The sequence below is a fragment of the Nycticebus coucang genome, unplaced genomic scaffold (assembly GCF_027406575.1).
Source record: "Nycticebus coucang isolate mNycCou1 unplaced genomic scaffold, mNycCou1.pri scaffold_54, whole genome shotgun sequence".
NCBI lineage: Eukaryota > Metazoa > Chordata > Mammalia > Primates > Lorisidae > Nycticebus > Nycticebus coucang.
This window is the reverse complement of record NW_026515584.1, coordinates 256501-278622: the sequence shown is the minus strand read 5'-3', so window position 1 is coordinate 278622 and position 22122 is coordinate 256501. Positions and strand designations below refer to the sequence as shown.

General features: G+C 35.1%; 1 pseudogene; it reads right to left on the bottom strand.

Annotated features, from left to right (window-relative positions):
• Nucleotides 1-22122, bottom strand: part of LOC128579437 (protein MCM10 homolog) — a 75058-nt pseudogene that overhangs the window by 5582 nt on the left and 47354 nt on the right.

The window sequence follows — 22122 nt, the reverse complement described above, 5'->3', positions numbered from 1 at the left end:
ACCTAATACATGTCGACATAAGAGAAAATCTCATTTCAATTCAAGTTAGGAGGAAGGGGAACAAAGGAAGGGGCAAGAGAAGGTTAGAGGGAGATTGGTGTTCTCCCACTTAATAAGCAGGTTTTAAGGTTACATGGAACACCTCTTGGGTGTGAGACACAACTACAAGAAGGACTCTACCTAACTAATGAAAATAACGTAATCTAGTTGTTTATACCCTCACATTAACATGAAATTAAAAAGAAAAAAAAAAAAAGAGGGCGGCGCCTGTGGCTCAGTGAGTAGGGCGCCAGCCCCGTATGCCGAGGGTGGTGGGTTCAAGCCCAGCCCCGGCAAAACTGCAACAAAAAAATAGCCGGGTGTTGTGGCGGGCGCCTGTAGTCCCAGCTGCTCGGGAGGCTGAGGCAAGAGAATCGCATAAGCCCAAGAGTTAGAGGTTGCTGTGAGCCGTGTGACGCCACGGCACTCTACCCGAGGGCGGTACAGTGAGACTGTCTCTACAGAAAAAAAAAAAAAAAAAGAAACTGGAAAAGACCTGATTATCATTTTGCCCATGTATATAAATAAAGACCAAAGAATGACTAAAATTTCAAGGGAAGTATGTATTGCGTGATAAAAACCATCCAAATTTAGGATATTTTATACTCATTCACTATACAAAGTAAATATTTATGTTAAAATTTTGAATTCCATAATGGAAATAAAAGGGGAAAAATTGCAAAAACAATCTTATTGTGTAAATAATGTAACATGAGATCTGTTGAATAATGTGATGTGGTTCATATTGAAATGCATAATCTTTTAAAAGAAGACTTGCTGCATTAGTAGTACTGGGTTTTACCACAAGAGTCAGTAAATTTGCACATGTGAGCCAAGCTCAGCCCACTGCCTGCTTTTGTCAGCAAAGTTTTATTGGATCACAGGCATGCCGGTTCCTTCATTTTCTGTGACAGATTTTGGACTATAATAAAAACCATATGGCCCACAAAGTCTAAAACATATTTACTCTCTGGCTTTTTAAAGGAAAATTTGGCCAAGGCTAATTTTATTAGATTAAATAACCTTTGATGTAATCATTTTTACACCTTATTGAAATGTATATATGGAAAATGAGTGCCATGTGCAATCATTTGCTGATATTCAGACTAATTTGATGTTCCAATAGTTGAGTACTCATGTATGGAGAACAAAACCAAAAATATAATAACCTCCAACCTTCTTGGTTATAAGCTAGAATGCCAATACAACATGTAGCTGCCTTTTGCAACTCAGCAGATATTTAAGCAATTCTATCAAAATTTGGTTGTATGTATCACTAAACTAAATACTTTAAGCATACTTTCATTGGGAAATGATTAGTATACTACAGATTCACCTCATTTTAGAAAATCGTTGTATGCAACATTACTTTATGGGTGTGGTATTTTAAGTATTTCCTTACTGACACATATTTAGACTATCTCCAACTTTTGATATGACAATGTTATAATAAACTTCTGTAATACACATATATAGATAACATAGTTATATAAATGTCCTTAACATACATAAATACTATGTATCTTAACACATATTATATATTAGATACATAAATATTGGTTTATTTTAAGTATATATCACAGATAACAAATGTTCTTAACACGTCTGTGTGTTTAGATGGGTCATATTTTCCTGTAGGATCTAGCTGCAGAACTGGACCTCTTACATTCAATGAATGACATATTTGAGATTTGATGCCCATTGCTAAATCACCTGTCAAAAGGATTTACTGGTTTTATCAACAAATAGTGCATGACAATAACTTTTCTGCACATTTCTCAGCACTGTTTTTGTTAAAAAAAAAATGTCAGCATGACTGAAAACCCATTGTTTGTAAATTTGCATTGTTCTTATAGCAGGCAAAGGCTGAAAATCCTTAGGTTAAGAATACAACTTGTTAATTGTGAATGTTAGTCCAAATTAAAATTAGTTTTCTTGTACAGTAATAATTATCTACTATGAAACACCACTACAGGCTCACCTGTCCCACTTTTCATTCTCCTTCCTGGAAAACTGCTGATTGTAGGTTTCTCCAGCCTTTCTTTTTTGAATTAATCCATCATCATCACTGTTATCAGTTGCAAAATCACAGAGGTATTTAGATACTTCTATCTCATTAGCTTCACACTTCTTCCTTTGTTTTTTAACCTTGATGAAAAGTTTAATAGAAAGGATAATTGCTACTACTTTAGTCTACAAAAAGAAATTTTTTCTTTTCATTGATTTTATCACTTTACTTTGTTATGATTAGAGCCAGAAAAATATTTTGTTATTAATTTTAGCATTACATTTGAGTATTATCACATAATTGTGAGATATAATTATAATTGTTATTTAAATTGTTTGGAGAATCTTCTTTATTTCTCTTTGAGTGAGTCAAACAGAATTTTTCAAAATTTCAAAAAGGGCCATTCTTAACTTTGTCATTCCCCTTTCCTCTTGGTACTGAATGAATTTTCACCCCATTTCACTGTCAGAAATTGAGAAATAAAAAGACACACAAAAGATGCCATCTTCTATTCTTTCATTTATTTATTTATATACTTATTTATTTATCTAAAAGTATTATGGGGGTACAAATATTTTGGTTATGTAGATTTCTTTTTGTAATCTTTCAGTCTTCATTGGAAGTATGTCTTTCACCCAGAGAGTGTTCGCTCTACCTGTTAGATAGGTTTCTGCTTCCTCTCCCCCTGTAACCCCCTGCTTCATTTCTATTGAGGTTTACTTCACATGTGTGCCCATCAATTTAATTCCAATTTAGTAGTAAGTACATGTTGTATTCGTGTTTTCATTCTTTAGATACTTCACTGAGGATAATCGTCCCTAGTTCTAATGGTCCCTAGTTATATACAGATTGTTGAAAAGGCATTAAGTCATTGTTTGTGGTTTAGTATTCTATGGAATACGTGTACCATGTTTTATTAATCTACTCATGAATTGATGCGCATTTGGTTGATTCCCCATCTTTGTAATTGTGAATTGTGTTGCAAAGAACATTTGAATACAGGTATTTTTTGATATAATGCTTCTTTTACAAATTTGGAGGCATCACATTACCACCTTCAAACTACACTACAAGGCTATAGTAACCAAGACAGCATGGTATTGACACAAAAATGGAGACACAGGCTGATGAAACAAGACTAAATACCCATACAGTAAACCATCCACATATAGCCACCTTATCTTTGACAAAGCAGGCAACAACATACATTGGGGGAATCTCTCCATTTTCAATAAAAGGTGCAGGTAAAATTGTATTTGTATAGCCATATGCAGAAGAATAAAAAAGAATCCATACTTCTCACCACTCAAAAAATTAATGTAAGATGAATCTTATTTGATCATAATGTATGATTTTTTTCTTTCTTTTTTTATTAAGTCTTTTGTACATAGGTCATAAATACATTAATGCCATTTTCAATGTGTTCATTATTTGTACAAATTGCAGTGCTTACATCATATTAATCAACATAGATTTCACCTCATTTACCCTATTATATTATAAGGACATTTGTGGTAAACACATAATAGATCCAACTTGTACTTGCAATGTGCTCCATAGGTGTGGTCCCCCTACTATCCCTCCCACCCCCTTCCCTCCCCTCACTCTCCCCTTCCCTCCTTCATCCTAGGCTAAAGTTGTGTTTCATTTTTCATTTGCATGTGTGAGTGACTATAAATTGGTTTCACAGTAGTACTGAGTATATTAGATACTTTTATTTTCATTCCTGAGATACTTTACTAAGAAGAATATTTTCCAGCTCCATCCATGTAAGCATAAAAGAGGTAAAGTCTCCATTTTATTTTTTTTTTTTTACTGCTGCTAGTACTCCATGGTATACATATACCACAATTTATTAATCCATTCATGGGTCCATGGGCACTTGGGCTTCTTCCATGAGTTGGCAATTATGAATTGAGCTGCAATGAACAATCTGGTGCAAATATCTTTATTGCCAAAAGATTTTTGGTCCTTTGGATATACACCTAGAAGAGGAATTGTAGGACAAATGGCAGGTCTACATTTAGATCCCTGAGTGTTCTCCAAACTTCCCTCCAAAAGGAAAATACTAGTTTGCATTCCCACCAGCAGTGCAGAAGTGTTCCCTTTTCTCCACATCCACACCAACATCTGTTGTTTTGGGATTTTGTGATGTGGGCTAGTCCTACTGGAGTTAAATGGTTTCTCAGAGTAGTTTTGGTTTGCATTTCTATGATGATTAAAGATGAGCATTTTTTCATGTGTCTGTAGGAAATGTGTCTGTCTTCTTCAGAGAAGCTTCTGTTCACGTTTCTTGCCCACAATGAAATGGGATCACTTGTTTTTTGCTTAGTAAGAAGTTTGAGTTCTCTGTGGATTTTGGTTCTTAGACCTTTGTTGGTAGTATAACTTGCAAAAATCCTCTCCCATTCTGAGGGCTGTCTATCTGAGGGCTTTACTTAGTGTGTTCTTGGCAGTGCAGAAGCTTTTTAATTTGATCAGATCCCAGTAATGTATTTTTGATGGTGCTTCAATTGCCCGGGGTGTCTTCCTCATGAAGTATTCTCCCAGGCCAAGTTTTTCAAGCATTTCCCTTGCACTTTCTCTAAGAATATTAATAGTTTCATGTCTTAAGTATGAGTCTTTTAACCAGTAAGAGTCAATTTTTATTAGAGGAGAAAGATGTGGGTCCAGTTTCAGTCCTCTACAAGTTTCCAGCCAATTCATTCAGCACCATTTATTGAATAAGGAATCTTTCCCAAAATTTATATTTTTAATAGGCTTATCGAAAATCAAATGACAATAAGTGTCTGGGTTTACCTCTTTTTTTTTGCCTTTTATTTATTTTTTATTTTTTTATTGTTAGCTGTGTACATCAGTGCAATCAAGGGGTACAATGTGCTAGTTTCATATACAATTGAAATATTCTAATCTAATTATTCAACGTAGCCTTCATGGCATTTTCATGGTTATTGTATGTAGACATTTGTATTCTACCTTTAGTAAGTTTGGCCTGTACCCATTCTAAGATGCACGGTAGGTGTGGCCCCACCCATTACTCTACCTCCACCATAATCTACCCCCTCCCTTCCCCTTCCTTGGCCCTTTCCTCATAGTCTTGTGCTTTAGTTGGGTTATAGCCTTCATGTGATAGCTATAATTTAGCTTCATAGTAGGGCTGAGTACACATCTACCTCTCTATTTTTGTACCAGTACCATACTGTTTTGATCACTATCGATTTATAGTATAGTTTGAAGTCTGGAAGCGTGGTACCTCCCAATTTGTTTTTATTTCTGAGTTATGTCTTGGCTATTTGAGTTTTTTTCTGTTTCCGTATAAAACAAAGTACTAATTTTTCCAGGTCTTTAAAATATGACAGAGGTGCTTTAATAGAGATTGCATTAAATCTGTAGATTGCTTTAGGTAGTATAGACATTTTAACAACGTTGATTCTTCCCAACCACGAGCATGATACATTTTTCAATTTGTTAACATCTTCAGCTATTTCTTTTCTCAGAGTTTCATAGTTTTCTTTATAGAGATATTTCATGTCCTTAGTTGGATACACTCCCAGATAATTCATCTTCTTTGCGACAATTGTAAAGGGAATGAAGTCCTTGACTGTTTTTTCTCCTTGACTATTGTTGGTATATATAAAGGCTACAGATTTATGAGTGTTAATTTTGTATCCTGAAACATTACTATATGCCTTGATCACTTCTAGGAGTTTTGTAGTTGATTCCCTTGGATTTTCTGGATATATAACCATATCGCCTGTGAAGAGTGACAATTTGATCTCTTCTGGTCCTATTTGGATCCCCTTGACTGTCTTCTCTTGCCTGATTGTGGTGGCTAAAACTTCCCTTACAATGTTAAAAAGTAGTGGAGACAGTAGGCATCCTTGTCTGGTTCCTGATCTGAGTGGAAATGATTTCAATTTTACTCCATTCACTATGATATTGGCTGTGGGTTTGCAGCAGTTGGCCTCTATCAGTTTAAGAAATGTTACTTCTATACTTATTTTCCTTCTTTTTTTTATTGTTAAATCATAGCTGTGTGCATTTGTGCAACCAAGGGGTACAATGTGCTGGTTTCATATACAATCAAAAATATTCTCATCAAACTGTTCAAAGTAGACTTCATGGCATTTTCTTAGTTATTGTATGTAGAAATTTGTATTCTGCATTTAGTAGGTTTTGCCTGTACCCATTTTAATAAGCACCGTAGGTGTGGCCCCACCCATTACCCTCCCTCCACCCTGACTTCTCTCCTCCCTGACCCTCTCATGGCCCATTCCCCATATTCTTGTGATATAGGTGGGTTATAGCCTTCATATGAAAGCTATAAATTACCTTCACAGTAGAGCTGAGTACATTGGGTACTTTTTCTTCCATTCTTCAGATACTTTGCTAAGAAGAATATGTTCCAGCTCTATCCATCTTTCTTTAAGGTTGCATAACATTCCATGGTATACATGTGCCACAATTAGCTAGTCCATTCGTGGGTTGACGGGCACTTGGGCTTCTTCCATGGCTTAGCAATTATGGATTGAGCTGCAATAAATATTCTGGTACAGATGTCTTTGTTATATTGTGATTTTTGGTCTTCTAGGCATTTACCTAGTAAAGGAATTATAGGATCGAATGGCATCTCTATTTTTAGGTATCTAAGTATTTTCCAAACATCCTTCCAAAAGGAACGTATTAGTGGGCATTCACACCAGCAGTGTAGAAGTGTGCCCTTTCTCCACATCCACGCCAACATCTCTGGTTTGGGGATTTTGTTATGTGGGCTACTCTTACTGGAGTTAGGTGATATCTCAAAGTAGTTTTGAGTTGCATTTCTCTGATGATTAAGGATGATGAGCATTTTTTCATGTGTCTGTAGTCCGTGCGTCTGTCTTCTTTAGAGAAGTTTCTCTTCCATTCCTTTGCCTACCCTAAGAAACAGGCTGGCAACCTGTAGAAGATTGAAATTGAACCAACACCTTTCACCATTAACTAAGATAGACTCTCACTGGGTAAAATCTTTAAACTTAAGACATGAAACTATAAAAATACTAGAAGAAAAAGCAGGGAAAACTCTTGAAGGAATCGGCCTCGGTGAATATTTAATGAGGAGGATTCCCCAGGCAATTGAAGCAGTATCAAAAATTCACTACTGGGACCTGATCAAACTGAAAATCTTCTGCACAGCCAAGAACATAGTAAGTATAGCAAGCAGACAGCCCTCAAAATAGGAGAAAATATTTGCAGGTTAAACCTCCGAACAATGTTTAGTAACCAGAATCCACAGAAAACTCAAACATATTAGCAAGAATAGTTGTCTATTTTTTGAGACTTTGGAAAAATAAAAAAGAAAAAGAAGTTAACTGATGACCCCATACTGAACCTCAAAGTCAAAGCATTCTATGATAGACATACTCTTATCTAACCATATGAATGTTACTTTTTTTTTGCATTCTTATTATTATTGCTCAATATTTTCTGGCAGCAATTATCTGATTTCTTTTATGAATGTTTTTATCTTTGCTCATTCTTGATGACATTTTTGTTTCTAGTGCTTATTGTAATCAATGCTATTGTTTTTAAATTTTAAGTCTTTTTAATTTTGTGCAGGCAAAAAGTGGAAACCAAATAAACACATGTATATGTATGGAGAAAATAAACAAAAATAATTAATAGAGTTGATAGAAAGGGAGTTTAAAATATGGATGATAAAGACATTAAAAGGAATGGGCAAGAACATGGAAAGAAAGAACCAAAAATGAGACAAGAGATATGTACAATACAGAAAGGATATGGTGGAGCTTAAGGAAATGAAGGAAACAATCAGGGAATGTAAAGCTGCAGTAAAACGTATCAAAAATAGGGTAGACTATGGAGAAAAAAGAAGCTCAGAGCTACAGGACCAAATTTTCACTTAACCCAGAGAGTTGATGAGCAGAAAAGAAGAGAGAGAAAGCATAACATGTCCTTAGAGAACTACAATACTCCTTGAAGTATTCAAATATATGAATAGGGATTCCTAAAGGGGAAGAAGATTGCCCCAAAGGAAAGGAAGCCTGGAAGCCATTCAGGAGACTATCTATCATAAAGGAAAACTTCCCAAGTTTCACTAAAGACCCCAACACACCCCTTTCAGATGCATATCAAACCCTGGGTAATTTCAATGCTAACAGAGCCTCTCCAAGACACATTGTAATGAACCTGTCTGAAGTCAAGAAGAAAAAAATTCTTCAAGCAGCCAGTAGCAAGTGCCAATTGATCAAATTAGAATTCCAAGCAGTAACCCAAAAGATGTCTCAAGAATTCAATAAATTCTATACCTATTTTCTAAAGCATTCTGATCAAGAGAGGATGTTGGGTATTGTCAAAAGCTTTTTCTGCATCAATTGAGAGAATCATATGGTCTTTGTTTTTTAATTTGTCTATGTGATGTATTATATTTATGAATTTATGTATATTGGACCATCCTTGGGACCCTGGGATGAAACACACCTGGTTGTGGTGTATAATGTGTTTGATGTGTTATTGGATTGTTTGCTAGGATCTTATTGAATATTTTTGCATCAATATTCATTAGAGATATTGGTATCTAATTTTCTTTTGTTGTTGGGTCTTTTTCTGGTTTGGATATCAGCATAATATTTGCTTCAGAGAATATATTGTGAAGTATTCCTTCTTTTAGTATGTTTTGGAAAAGATTAAGTAATATAGGTATTAGTTCCTCCTTAAAGGTTTGGTAGAATTCTGATGTGAAGCCATCTGGTCCTGGGCTGTTCTTTTGGGGGAGATTTCTTATACTTGATGCTATTTCAGAGCTTGTTATAGGCTTGTTCAACATTTGCACTTCTTTCTGGCTAAGTCTAGGAGGGTGGCGTGTTTCCAAGTATTGATCTCTTTCCTTCAGATTTTCATACTTCTGAGAGCAGAGTTTTATTATATAGTATGAATATTATATAATATATATATATATATATTATATGGTATTCATTAAGGACTTGTTCGATTTCTATGGAGTCTGTTGTTATTTGGCCTTTATCTTTTCTAATTGATGAATAGGGGATTCTACTCTTCTACTTCTGGTTAGGTTAGCCTAAGTTTTATCTATTTTCTTGAGCTTTTCAAAAAACCAACTCTTTGATTGGTTGATCTGTTGTATGATTCTTTGGTCTTCAATTTCATTTACTTGTGCTCTAATTTTAATTATTTTCTTCTGCTGGGTTTAGGGTTGTAAAGTTCTTCATTTTCCATTGCTTGAGATGTCCCATTAAGTTATTGACTTCCTCTCTTTCCGTTCTCTCGAGGAAAGCTTGCAATGCTATACATTTTCCTCTTAGGACTCCCTTTGTGGTATCCCAGAGGTTCTGATAGTTTGCGACTTCATTATTGTTTTGTTCCAAAAATTTGGTAATTTCCTTCTTAATCTCATCTATGACCCAGCTATCATTCAACATGAAGTTATTTAGTTTCAATGTTTTTGTATGCATGTGGAGATTCCTGTTTTTACTGAGTTCAACTTTTATTCCATGATGGTCTGAGAAAATACAAGGAATGAATTATATTTTTTAAAATTTGCTGATGTTAAACTTGTGATCCAAGATGTGATCAATTTTGGAGGATGATCCCTTGGCTGATGAGAAGAATGTGTATTCAGTTTAATTAGGATGAAATGTTCTGTAGATGTCTATTATATGTAAATGTTGAATGGTTAAGTTTAGTTCTAAAATTTCTTTGCTTAGCTTCTTTTTTGTGTGAGGATCTATCCAACACTGCCAGAGGAGTGTTAAAGTCTCCAACAATTATGGTGCGGGGGAAATCAAGTTGCTCATGTCAGCTAAAATTTCTCTTATAAATTGAGGTGCATTCTGGTTGGGTGCATAAATGTTGATAATTGAAATCTCATCATGTTGAGTGTAGCCCTTAAGAAATAAGAAGTGACCATCATTATCTTTTCTTACTTTGATTGGTTTAAAGCCTATTGTATCTGAGAATATAATTGCCACACCTACTTTTTTCTGATTTCCATTTGCCTGAATTAAAGGTGACCATTCCTTCACCTTGAGTCTATTTTTGTCTTTTAAGGAAAGATGAGACTCTTGAATGCAGCAGATGTCTGGCCTGAGTTTTTCTATTTAGTCAAACAACCTGTGTCTCTTTAGAGGGCAATTTAGTGACCAATTATTACATAAATTGGATTTAATTTTGACCAAGGTACATTATGTGAACATTAATTTTTTTTTATTAAATCATAACAGTGTACATTAATGCAATCACTGGGCACCGTATACTGCTTTTATAGGCCGTTTAACACACTTTCATCACACTGGTTAACATAGCCTTCCTGGTATTTTCTTAGTTATTGTGTTAAGGCATTTATAGTCTACATTTACTTAGTTTCACATGTATCCTTGTAAGATGCACCACAGGTGTAATCCCACCAATCACCCTCCCTCCTCCCATCCTACCCCCTCTCTACCCTCCCCCTCCCTGGTCCCCATATTCTTAGGTTATAACTGAGTTATAGCTTTCATTTGAAAGCTATACATTAGCTTCATAGTAGGGCTGAGTACATTGGATACTTTTTCTTCCATTCTTGAGATACTTTGCTAAGAAAAATATGTTCCAGCTCCATCCATGTAAACATAAAAAAGGTAAAGTCTCCATCTTTCTTTTTTTCTGTTTTTTGAATATAGGCTTCTAAAGTGATCATTTTTTTCTGCTTTTGCTATATCCACAGTTTTTTTTTAACTTGTATCTTCATTGTTGTTATACTGAAGGAATTTAATGATCTCCTTTTTTATTTCTTCCAGCACCCAACTGTCATTCAGCACAAGGTTGTTGAACTTCTATGCCTTTTTGTGAGGTTGAACATTTTTGTTGAAGTTGAGTTCGAATTTTAGTGCCTTGTGGTCTGAGAAGATGCATGATAAAATTTCAATTCTTTTGATTTTGTTGAGTTTTGTTTTCTGTAATAGGATGTGATAATTTTTGAGAATGTTCCATGGGATGATGACAATAATGTATATTCATATTTGGGGGATGGAGTGTTCTATATACATCTATCAAGCACAGTTTTGCTAGGGTCTCATTTCAATCTCTTATATCTTTGTTTAATTTCTGTTTAGAGGATATGTCCAGCTCTGGGAGAAGTCCACTAATTCTTTATAGATGGCGTCTTCTGCAGTAGGTGCCTCACGGTTCATTGTGGGGGATCCTCTGTTCTTATTTTTCAGGTTGCCTGAATTTTTCTATTGGTTCCTCCTCATGTGTTCTTTCTTCTTGTTTACCTCCTTATGCTCCTTTTTACTTCTCACTACCTCGTTTGTTTTAAAGAGAAGTCCTTGCTCTTGATGACAGTATGTTGCATGATGACAGTACGTTTCTGGGGCACCAGGTGGCGCTGTGGGTTTTTTAGGAGACCGAGAGCACAGCCAGCAACCTCTATTGTCCTAATTCCAAAATTATTGCCTTGGGCAATCACCTGATTGTTTTCTCAGCATTCAGATCCTGCTGGGTTGGGATCTTAAAGCTCACTAGAATCCTTCAGGGGCAGGTTTCACAGTGCCCCCTGACTCTAGTTCCTGTAGGTTGCAGGAGTCCCTCAGCCTGCCCCAATAGATGCGTTCTGATCCTGGCGGAAGGAATTAAGACAGCCGTGCTTTAGGCTCCTGCTAAGACCTTGTCAGGACTTCCCACAATGGCAGCCTCCTGGCCACTGAGACCTTCTCATTATAGTTGCCTCACCAGCCACAAACCTATGGCACATCCACTCAAACCAGCATTTGAATCTGGTTGCTGTATGCTGTTTGAGCTTGCCTTCTCTTCCAAGCTTTTCACTCAACACACAGCTTGTCCCAACAACTGAAAATTCAAGAAAGGCTTCTTCCTGTCCCAAGCCTCTGTGGGTGGCCAGCTGATCCCAGCCAGTCTCAATCACCTACCTAATTCATCAGATTTCCACCACTCCAGTTCATAAACTATATCCATCTCACCACCTCATCACTGTGCTCCCTTAGCTATGACTCTGGGTAAGGTCTTCATGCCAGGTATAGCTGGGTTCTCTCTTTTTCCCCAGTCCTTCTAGGAGAACTCAGCTGAATGATCTTTCTGATTCCCAAATTTGCTCCACCCAGAAATTCTTTATCTCTATTCCAAAGACAAAGACTATCTGAGATTTCAGGATTTTTAATTATTTTAAGTATTTGAGAATATATTTTAAAGAAAATATTAAATTGTGACCTATTGAGTCTAAGATGTTAGTCCAAAATATAATTTTATTTTGGACTATTCTACATTGCAAATGCCATTCAATATATCATTGCAAAAGAAATCAACATTAAATCAGAAATCTAAAATTAAATATTTTCATACCTTTGACAGTTTATTTTTATTTCCTTCATGACTTTCTTTCTCTTCGTCTGATGACATCTGCAAGGCTTGTTCTGCTGATAGACCATACATTTAGTTAAGTGGACCACAGTTCAACAAAATTGACACTGTTTGATACAAAAGGGTAAAAAGGTAATTTCTGTGTAAATTGAGAGTTTAAGTTAAGCTTAATCTTTAGCCAAATATTTACTTCTGTAAAAAAAAAAAAATACTTCTAATTATCCAAAACTTTGCAAAACAACCCAGAGGGCACTAGATGTCACTAGGTTCAACAAATACACACATATCACAGATTTACTCACAGATTTTTCCACCTAATGAATATACATATAATGTTAGAGGAGAAACAGAATTTAAATATACAATACACACATATGAAATAACATTGTGGATTATTCTCTACTTCATAATAGTACCTTTTAACAGCATGCTGTGCATGTTGTTTTATCAATAATTCACAAATTTCTGTTACTTTTTCTATTTTCATCAGTGTACATCCTGTTTGTTACATGTGAAAAGATTTCCTCTTCTATTCTAACAATTTTATTTTCATCTTTTAAGGCCTTAGCCTGCTACATGAAGCTTTCATTGATTCCTGCTGTTTCCCCAGATAAATAGGCATCTCCTCCCTCCGGGTGGCCTTAGTACTATAGTGTCATCTCTACTGCAATTTTCCTACCAAAACTGTAAATCATTTCTTGCCATGTCTCTACCCTTTGCCCCTGGACTGTAAGCACAATATTTCAAAACTTCTGGAATAGTCTTTATCTGTTTTACTCAATAATGATTGAGACTGTGGCTGGAAGGAATATAAATAAAACTGTCAAAAATGAGTTTTTCAGAGATCATGTCTGAGCTGATACTTATAATGTTAGATGAGCCAAATTAAAGGGCATAGGGGACAGGAAAGGATGAGGGCAAGACAGAAAGCAGAAAGAGAGAGAGAAAAATTCCTGAAGAAACATATGTATATGTATTTGTCTACAGTGGAGGGATTGGTGAGCCAGGCATTCTAGAATCTCAGGAATGCTAGAAAAAAATGCAGACAAGAAGGGATAGCAGAAATCCTTCTATGAAATTTCATGGTGGTTGAATATTAATATTTCAAAGAGATATTAATTATCCCATTTTCACTGAAGTAAATCACTGTAAATTCTATATGAAAGACGAATTTCAGAAAAACACAAGTGAATGGCAGAAGATGCATTACAAGGAAATGTTGGAAAATAAAGGCAATGTGGGCCTGAGATAAGTGAATGTTTATGGAAATATTTTGGATATCAAATATCAGTGTCCCATAGAGGATGGATGTTTTTATAAAATAAATAAACATATAAAACTTGGTTTTGTATTTTGATTTTTTCAGTATTAATAAACAATACAATAAATATCTGTAGATACACCTATATAATACAAAAGCCATTATGACTATCATTCATATATATATATATATATATATATATGGATATACGACACACACTCACACACACACACATATATATATATATATATATCAGCTTTCGAAGAGTTTGATGTTGCAGCATTTATGTGATGGAATGTTATAAAAATCAAAATAAATTAAGCCAAATATACATGTGTCAATATGGATTGATCTCACAAATACAATACTGAGCAAATAAGAGAAAGTCACAGAATGACATATGAAGCCTTGACAATTAAGTTCACAAGCTCACAACCGTGTGCTTATGTTGTTAGTACTGTACAAGCCCCTCATTAAAGTTTCATAACTTTGTTGTATCAGTGTCTCATAGTTGTGTTTATGTTGACTGTCTTTCAGAATGGAGTTCATTATCATTGCTGCATGATTGTGTGCTGTTATGAGAATTTCAGAACCTGAATTAGAGCGATGAATAAATGTTAATCTTGTTAAACTTAGCAAGCATGAAAGGGAAGTCAGGGACATGTTAGTTTGCAGATAATGCCACAAAAAAATCAGCAGTTTGCAAATAGATTAAATAGTTTTCTGAAGGGATAAAAAGCAGCATTGAAGAAGAGAGTTAAGGGTGCCCAGTGATAAGAATGAAAGTCATGAAAACCTTACAAAAATTCATTGAATTTTGCATCAAAACTATTAGCTGACTGTGAGAAGCATAGCATATCAAGTAAACATCAATAGAGAAATAAGTAGGAAAGTCTTTTTTTTAATTTATTTTATTAGATCATAACTGCATACATTACTCCATTTATGGGGTATAATGTGCTGATTTTATATACAATTTGGAATGTTTAAATCAAACTTGTTAACACAGAATTCACTTCACTTACTTACTTGTTGTGTTTAGACATTTATACTCTACTATTAAATATTAACACTACTCTTAAGTATTGTAGAGACATTTATAATCTACTATTAGTTAAGCATTAATACTATTAAATATTAAGAATTAAATATCAATACTATTAAATATTAATACTGGTATTAAAATTTGTAGACATGTATATTCCGCTATTAATATTAAATTTAATATTTTATTAATAGTAGAGTATAAATGTCTAAACACAACAATTAAATAAGTGGGTGGTGCCTATAGGCTCAAAGAATTAGGGAGCCAGCCCTATAGACCAGAGGGGGTGGATTCAAACCCGGTCCCAGTAAAAAACTGAAAGAAAAAGAAAATAAATAAGTGAGGTGAATGCTATGTTTTTTTTTCTTTCTTTTAGTTAGCAAACATTTATTTACATAAGAAGAGTGTAGCATTAGATAAATGTAGTATAAAGTGTGTTTGAAAGGTCAATATACACACATACGTCTGTCATATCAATAGTTGGGTTATATGGATTAATGGAATCAACCGGGAAATTTTTTTTTTTTTTTTTTTTTTTTTTTTTTTAGAGACGGAGTCTCACTGTACCACCCTCGGGCAGAGTGCCGTGGTGTCACACAGTTCACAGCAACCTCTAACTCTTGGGCTTACGCGATTCTCTTGCCTCAATCTCCCGAGGAGCTGGGACTACAGGTGCGCGCCACAACGCCCAGCTATTTTTCTGTTGCAGTTTGGCCGGGGCTGGGTCCGAACCCGCCACCCTCGGCATATGGGGCTGGCGCCCTACTCACTGAGCGACAGGTGCCGCCCTTGGGAAATTTTTTTTTTAAATACCGAATTCAAACAGGGGAGGGAAGGAGGGGAGGTGAATGCTATGTTAACCAGTTTGATGTAAACATTCCAAATTATATATAAAATCAGCACACTGTACCACACAAATGCAGTAATGTACACAGTTATGATCTAATAAAAATACCAGGAAAATCATAATGGAAAATCTTGACAAGAAAAAACTTGGACAAAATGATTCCCAAGTAGATCACCAGTGGAAAAAAATGGAAAGGAGAGTCAAATTTTGACAAGACCTCACAGAGAAGCAAGATGAAGTTTTGAGCCATGTTATCACTGGTGATGAAACATGGGCATACCAACGTGAACTGAAGAAAAGCATCAAAGTGCACAATGAAAGTCAGTCTTCTCCACAATCAAAACATTCCTTTAGTTCTAACAAAATGTGAAAATGATATTGCTAACCTTCTTGATATCAGAGGGATTGTTCATTAGGAATTTTCGACAACTGCACAGTTAACAAAGTTTACTATTTGAAAGTGCTGAAAAGGCTACATGGAAAAGTTAGATGAAAATGACCTGAACTTTTTGCCAAATCATGGCTCTTGCATCAGGGGGGCAATGGTTCTTGCTGTGTGACAATGCACCAAGTCACACAGTACCGTCTGTGCGGAGTTTTTACTCAGTAAACTAATAACTGTATTAGAACATCCTCCCTACTCATATAATCTGGCTCCCAATGACCTTTTTCTTTACCCGAAGATGAAGGAACATTTTAAAGGATGATATTTTTATAACATTTAGGACATCAAATATAATACAATGTCAGTGCTGATGGCTATTCCAGAAAAAAAGTTCCAAAATTGCTTTGGAACCTGGATGAGGCACTAGTATTGGTGCACAACTTTCTAAGGGAAGTACTTCAAAGGTGACTATGGTGATATTCAGCAATGAGGTATGCAGTGCTTTTTCTAGGATGAGTTCACAAACTTCATCATCTTATTTTGTACAAAGTGTATATATCAGTTATATGAAATTTTAGGACATGGAAACAAATTATGATTGTACACCTATGTCACCTATGAAGTAAAACATTTTCAGAGTATGAGTTCATAGTAATAACATACAGCTAATTCTAGGTGTTGGATACTTCCACTCAATTATCTGTAATAGTTTGAGAGGACCCTAAAGCCAAAACATTTAGTACTGCCATTTTAAAAGACTATGTCTTTCAAATAGCCATGGAAGGATAATTTATTATTTTCCTTGTTTTTAATAATTAATGATGACACACATACACATAGGTTCTGCTAATCAGACATTTATTGCCTTAATATCATCAGTCTAAAAACTGGATAAAATAACTAAAGTTAAAAGAACTTGTTAGTATAATGCATTCCACTATGTAAAGTCAGAATTTCATAAATTCTTTGAATTACTAGAAAATTGTGTAGTTTCATAGTTCATCTCTGTCCACTCCCTAACAAAAACAGGAATTTTAAGTTGAAAATTAAAGAAGGAAGAAAGATCCCTTCACCCCAGGATTTTGAAGTTACAGTGAACTATAGTCACTACACATAGCAAGAACATGTATCCACTTTCCCCCCCAAAAATTACCTGATCTGGATAGTTGCACATTCTTCTGTTTTACTGCGTTCTTGCCATGGGAAACTTCCATCTTAATGGCATGCTGAGTGGACTTTAAAATAAAGGGTTTCATAAGTAATGTATATTTCGTATGACACACAGTGAATAATTCCAGATAAAAAAATAAATGTGGTTACCTTCAACTGGCAATGTTTCTCGGAAAACCCTAAAAAAACAAAAAACACAGACAATCAATGTAAATGACAATATAAATGTAAATACGATAGTGCCAAACGTGCAGTTATGGAGAGTTAATATTGAGCTTAATCCTCAAGTTTGACATTGTACATGATTATTTTAGCTCTGAAGTTGTTTTCCTTTTTCTTTTTTTATTGTGGACAGCAATATGACAGAAATAAACAAAGAAAAGAAAGGGAACATACATTTAATACACCGTCCACTTGAGATTTCTAAAGTATTTCAGAGGAAAACCATTCAAATACAGTAGTGCACATATGGCAATGTGAATGGTGTCTTTAATCAGAGGAGCAAATCACACCACTGAGAGGATAAATGACAAAGCTGATGGCAGAAGCCTACAGCATAGCTTTAACGAGACACAAAAGCATCCTTTATACATATAAGTATTCATCTGATCTTTGTTTTGTTATTTATAAAGGACACACTTCTAATGACAGTACAGTTTAATCTATATTTCTCTTAGAGAAAGTATTTTTAATAGAGCAGCATGGATGTACACTTGTAGAATAATTAATAGTTAATATAAACATTCCCTTTGGTCCATATCCATGTAAGCTGCAGATATACCTACATTTCTTCTACCATCTACTTTGCCATCTAAGAGTTTCATTACCCACTCACCTAAGGACATATAAAATACACCAAAGAAATTATGAACAATAAATTTCAAATATCAAAACATTTATCCAAAAAGAAAAAAATTGAAATGTCACAGAATTATATGAAATTAATAACCTTTTACATTTCAAAATAAAAGCAATATTTGCTAAAAATAAGAAAAAGTTTTGGAAAAAACATGAATACATACATATATACACACATAAATATTTAATTAAGTCATTTGTACATAGATCATAAGTACATTTATGCCATTATGGGATTCGATGTGTTGATTATTTGTACAATTTGGAGTGCTTACACCCTACTAATCAACATAGCTTTCACCTCATTTCCCCAATTGCAGCATTAAGACATTTTTGTTCTACACCTGATAGATCCAACTTGTACTTGCAATATGCTCCATAGGTGTGATCCCCCTACTAACCCTCCCTCTATCAACCCATCTCCCTCCTTTCCCTTCTCCCTCCCCTTCCCTCCTTCATCCTAGGCTAAAGTTGAGTTTCATTTTTCTCTCTTTCTTTTTTTTTTTTTTTGCAGTTTTTGGCCAGGGCTGGGTTTGAACCCACCACCTCTGGCATATGGGGCCAGTGCCTTACTCCTTGAGCCACAGGCACCGCCCCATGTTTCATTTTTCATATGCAAGTGTGAGTGATTATAGATTAGTTTCACAGTAGCACTGAGTACATTAGATTTTATTTTCCATTCCTGAGATACTTTACTAAGAAGATTGTTTTCCAGCTCCATCCATGTAAACATAATAGAGGTAAAGTCTCCCTTTCTTTTCTTTTTTTTTTTTTAATGCTGCATAGTGTTCCATGGTATACTGGCTGGCAAACTGTAAAAGACTCAAACTGGACCAACACCTTTCTCCTCTAACAAAAATTGACTCTCACTGGTTAAAGGACTTAAACTTAAGACATGAAACTATAAAAAATTCGTAGAGAGAGTGCAGGGAAATGCTTGAAAAAATTGATGAGGAGGACACCCCGGACAATTGAAGCAACATCATAAATACATTACTGAGATCTGATCAAATTAAAAAGTTTCTGCACTGCCAAGAAAACAGTAAATAAAGCAAATAGCGTCAAAATGGGAGAGGATTTTTTCTAGTTATATTTCTGACAAAGGTCTAATAACCTGAATCCACAGAGAACTCAAAATTATGACTAAGAAAAAAAAAGTGATTTCATTTAATTGTGGGCAAGAGACATGAACAGAAACTTCTCTGAAGAAGACAGGCGCATGGTCTACAGACACATGAAAAAAATGCTCACCATCTTTAATCATCTGAGAAATGCAAACGAAAACTACTCTGAGATACCACCTAACTCCAGTAAGAGTATCCCACATCACTAAATTCCCAAACTCTAGATGTTGGTGTGGTTGTGGAGAAAAGGGAACACTTTTGCACTGCTGGTGGCAATGCAACCTAGTACGTTCCTTTTGGAAGGAAGTTTGGAGAACCCTTAGAGATCTAAATGTACACCTGACTTTTGATCCTGCAATTCCTCTTCTAGGTGTATATCCAAATGACCAAAAGTCATTTGGCAATAAAGATATTTGCACCAGATTCTTCACTGCAGCTCAATTCATAATTACCAAGTCATGGAAGATAATTACATTTTTATAAAATTAGTTTCCTTTGGTATATCCTATTAATCTTTTAAGATCTTTGGAAAATAGCCATTTTATAGGAAAAAAATCTGTCTTAAAAAAGCAGCCACTGTTGTATACAAATTAGTCTTATTTGATAATGTAATATCAAGGCAACATGCATCTCTGATGCCTGGCATTCGTGGAGAGGAGAAATGGATCTCTCTGGTTTACCCCAATTCCAGCACTCTCCTGCTTCTAGTGATCTCTGGGGCAGCAACAATCTATCTTGTGTGACTGCCGGTTTCCTAAATCCATCTTGGTCAGTACTCTCAAGTTTCTTCATCATTAACTATAAAATTACCTAGTTAACTTTCTTCTTTCCACTCTCTTTCCCTACCCAGAATGTCTCTTCCCTTCAAAAAGTATTCTGTAACCCTGTGGTCTTCCATTGTTTTCATGGATTATTTCTGCCATTTCTTCCCTCTTCATTTAGCAAAACGATCTCACATTTATAACTTGATTTCTTTGTTTCTTTGCTCCTTCTCCTCCAGCTAAACTCATGCTCAGAAATAAGAGCAAAATAATGCCTTTTCTTGATCCTGCTATGGTGAAACTGTTCTTCCAGGCTTTTTTTCCAGATTTCTCTATAGGCAAGTGTATACCCTTGCTACTCATGGGGATCCAAGGACCAGCAACCTCAGCGTCACTTGTGTGTGTTAGAAATGAAGATACCTAGACCTACTGAATCACAAAGTGCATTTTTAACCAGGTATCCAGGAGATATCAGAAAGTTTGAGAAGCTCTGGTCTGCAGTGATTTGCGTCCACATTTCCTTACCTGAGCTTCCCCTTTAGAATCTCACCACCAGTCCCTCCGTGTAACATACTCCAAGATGAAAAGGCATCACAAATCATCAAGTTTCTGATGGACTTTTTATCAGGCTATACTTTCCAATATATCTTCATAACTAACCCTCTTCTCTCCATTCTAGCTTCCTTATTGTGAAGTATATGATACTACTGTTCAATAAAGTAAAATAGTTTATATGACACTGAATTATAGACATTTGTGCCTGACCCTATGCTTCCTTTCCTCTGTGTTAGATGAAACACACCTCTGCATGATCAGAGACTTCAGTCTTTCATGCCTCTCTAACAGTGAGGAACATGGGAGCAGCGAGGGTATGTGCTCTCTGTCTCTGACACATTTTGAAACTGGGAGCTCACTTTATATTCTTGCCACCTTTGTAATGCCCTGTCCACTTTGCACTAAGAAATTACTATTTTTCCTATGTACTCAATTTTAATTTAAGGACAATTAATGACAATTAAGGACATGGTAGGGGTAGGGAAAGTGGAGAGCAGAGAGAGAAAGGAGGGAGGTGTGGGGAAAAGAATAGCAGAGAGCAGGGAGGAGGGGGAGGTGGAGCCTTGGTGTGTGCCACACCTTTTAGGGACAAGATAGGATTGCAAGAGGGATTTTGCCTAACAAATGCAATCAGTGTAACCTGGTTTCATGTACTCTCAATGAATCCTCAACATTAAAAAAAGAAAAAGAAATTGATTTCTTTTAAGACAGTATAAATGTTAATTTTTTTGTATTACTAATTGGCTGTCCTGTTTCTACAGTGTAGAAAATTGTATTCTTTGAATAGCTCTAACAAATATAAATTTAATCTTTCTACTTTGTGATAGAATTAGAGCTAAAAATTGTATGCCCAACCCTCTTCAAGTAGTTTTTAAAATTGTTGAATTAATATGGCTAGTTCTTTTGTTCAGCAATTTGATGCAAATTCCTAAATACAAAATGTTCAGTAAGTACTACAGAGGAAGGAAATGGCTTAGTATTTTACAAAGCTTCTTGAAAATCAGAAAAACTGGTGGTAGCATTTGATTCCACCTCAAAATTTTTATAAGCAAACACTCTTAAACAATGCCACCACATATAATCTACAATTGAAAACAAAATTTCACATTTTCTTCACACTGTATAGAAATACACATCACAAATGTGCAATTAGAATACAGAATATTTGCAAAATGAACAAAATTTAGGCCTAGACCAAAAACATATTCTGATTTGTTGAAAATAAGTTGACTAGACATTATTTTATCATCTTACACTAATTTACATTTATAAAAATTTTAATTAAACATACTAGATTGAGGTGCTAAGAATGTGTGCACTATCTATACTTAAAGTTAATGCCCTATAATTTTGTAAATCCAAATTTCAAAAGGAAGGATTCTGTTTATTGAATAATGGAATCCTCTTTTGGATCACTTAGTTTCTATTGCCTATATCAGGACCGTTCATATGAACGTATATTCTAACTACATACAGAAACACTATAGAGTCCCTTTAGGAACTGCAATAATCATACATGAATAATTACTGAGGATTAAGGTACCTAACAAAATTACTGAATTCCAACATGGTCTTTTTATTGTTATAAACCAAGAGTCCCATTACAACACACTCCTAAATTCAGAGTTTTAGAATTACTGAAAATGATTTAGATTATTTGAGTAATTATACTCATACCTTCCGCTTACCCAAATA